We start from the raw sequence: 2,192 nt of genomic DNA, 5'->3' as shown, positions 1-2,192 counted from the left end.
TTTAAGAAAATAAAGAAATTTCTGAATCTTGTTGTATTAAATTAATTAATATATATCAAATTTATCACAACATCCTTTAATCTTGTGATCGTAAGTATGTCATGTGAAAAGTTGGAATTAATAAGTTATCAAGAAAGAAAAGAAATATTCTTTTTAAAATGATTTTTTTTTTAAAATAAAATAAATTAAAATGAAAGAAGTATTAAAAGAGTATTCTCGGAGTATATTACTTTGCCCAGAAACTAGACCATGCAAATTGCATCAGAGAAGTTAAGGGATCAACAAATGAAAGGGGAGAAATGTTATAAACACCAAATTTCTATTAATATTGCACCAGATATCATATATTGAAGTATAAAACTTAGTTATATATAGGCAATAAAATTTCATTTTTAACATGACATGACATGTAGAGTGGATAATCATCTTATTATTCACATATTCTTGTAAGGACAAAGTTATCGGGGAAAGCATATGACAAAGCAAGAAGTTCATGAACTCTCCTTAGACCTATTAATTGACTTTGGGAGTGTGGAAATAAGTTAAAGATTATTAATTTCCCATGAAAACTGACAGAGAAAGAGAGAGCTTTATTTTGCTTAAAAAGCACTAGTATTATAATTTATTAGCCATAGACATTGGTAATAATTACTAATAATAAAACAGGTTACGAAAGCGGGGATAGCTCAGTTGGGAGAGCGTCAGACTGAAGATCTGAAGGTCACGTGTTCGATCCACGTTCACCGCATTTCAGATTTCCTTTTTTCCTTCATCTGACTACAGAGAGCAGTTTACTGCTTTGGTGTTTCACATTTTTGGAGCCAAGTAAACGGAGTGAGAGAACACGCGTTATATTGTATTCTTCAAAAGGCTGTTTCCAAGGCTACTAACAAACTATAAAAAGTAATAGATAGTCTCATATAAATCGAAAAAAAAGAAACTACAAGAATATTAAAAAAAATTACAACATATATTAAATTTCGAACCCATAAAATGAAAAGCATAATGAGTTCAATCTTCGATCTGCCTCTGAACAATACGTACATGTTATCTTTGAAACTTGGCGCATAGAGAAATTTGAGAAAATTGGATTCTAAGGCTTCGCTTCTGCTTGTTCTTCTTCTTGAAATTGTTGTCTGCAGAAGACTTGGGATCACGCAAAACACAAACGTCTCCATTGCAGACGAGTTGGCTGGACTCTGAGTCTGACGACTCAGAGAAACAGCTGCAAAAATTGAACAAAGCCATAGAAAGTACTGATGAAATATGGATACGTGTGTTCAAATTTTCTGATGAAATGAGGGGTCTTGTGGCACTATATATTATATATAATATATGTGGATGGGACAATCAATAATAATAATAATATAATATGAAAATGAAGTGCATTGAATTATTCCAGCTTGTTTCCTTTAATAATTTTCACTGCATTGAATTGTTCCAGCTTGTTTCCTGCAATTTCCATGTAAAGATCGTTATCTCAATTAGAGTCAATTAAAACGAGCCATGACCATGGGGTGTGTTAATTTGGTACATAGGAAGGAAAATGCTTTATCAGATATTTGATAACTAAGCAAAAATATTATCTCAAAAGCATTTTATATGATTTATACAAATACTATAAGAGTGTCGATGGAGGGTAGGAGTGTGGGGGTGGGATATGTTGGAGGGTAGAGAGGAAATAATTAGTACGGAAGTTATTTATGAAACTTATTTTTGCTACTTTTACTAGATAAGTCATTTTTTTTTATTTTAAAGAATATATTTTCCTAGAGAAAATATTTTTGAAAAAATTTCGACCAATCAAATATGAAAAAATCTGAAAATATTTTTCTCAATGCCAAACACACCTTAAATGTTCATCATGGACGGAGCCACCTTAGGCGGAGGATAGTTCAGTGCACACCTTCCATTAAAAATTATATGACATAAAGAAGTTAAATATTAACGATTATATATGTATATTTAATTTCACACATTTTTATCATAATCCACGAAAAAATTTGCACACTCTTAGCCGAGTTCTGGCTCCACTACTAACGTCCATACCAACATTATAATTAAGACCGGTCGTTGCAACTATTCACGTGTGAAATAAATGTGTTATTTCCTCTTTAAAAACCAAATTAAGTGTGAATAATTCATTTTGATTAACAAGGGGCTAGGTCAACACCCATATATAAACAGATGTA

At 31.4% G+C, this 2,192-nt stretch overlaps 1 non-coding gene across 1 annotated transcript; it reads left to right on the top strand.

The window, feature by feature from the left end:
• Nucleotides 1–675: 675 nt before the first annotated feature.
• Nucleotides 676–748, top strand: TRNAF-GAA (transfer RNA phenylalanine (anticodon GAA)). The gene has a single exon. It is a non-coding gene; the product is annotated as a tRNA-Phe (tRNA).
• Nucleotides 749–2,192: the final 1,444 nt, after the last annotated feature.

Source organism: Solanum dulcamara, chromosome 10 (assembly GCF_947179165.1).
Source record: "Solanum dulcamara chromosome 10, daSolDulc1.2, whole genome shotgun sequence".
Classification (NCBI taxonomy): Eukaryota; Viridiplantae; Streptophyta; class Magnoliopsida; order Solanales; family Solanaceae; genus Solanum; species Solanum dulcamara.
Note: the sequence above shows the minus strand (reverse complement) of the source record. Positions and strands in the feature narration are given on the sequence as shown.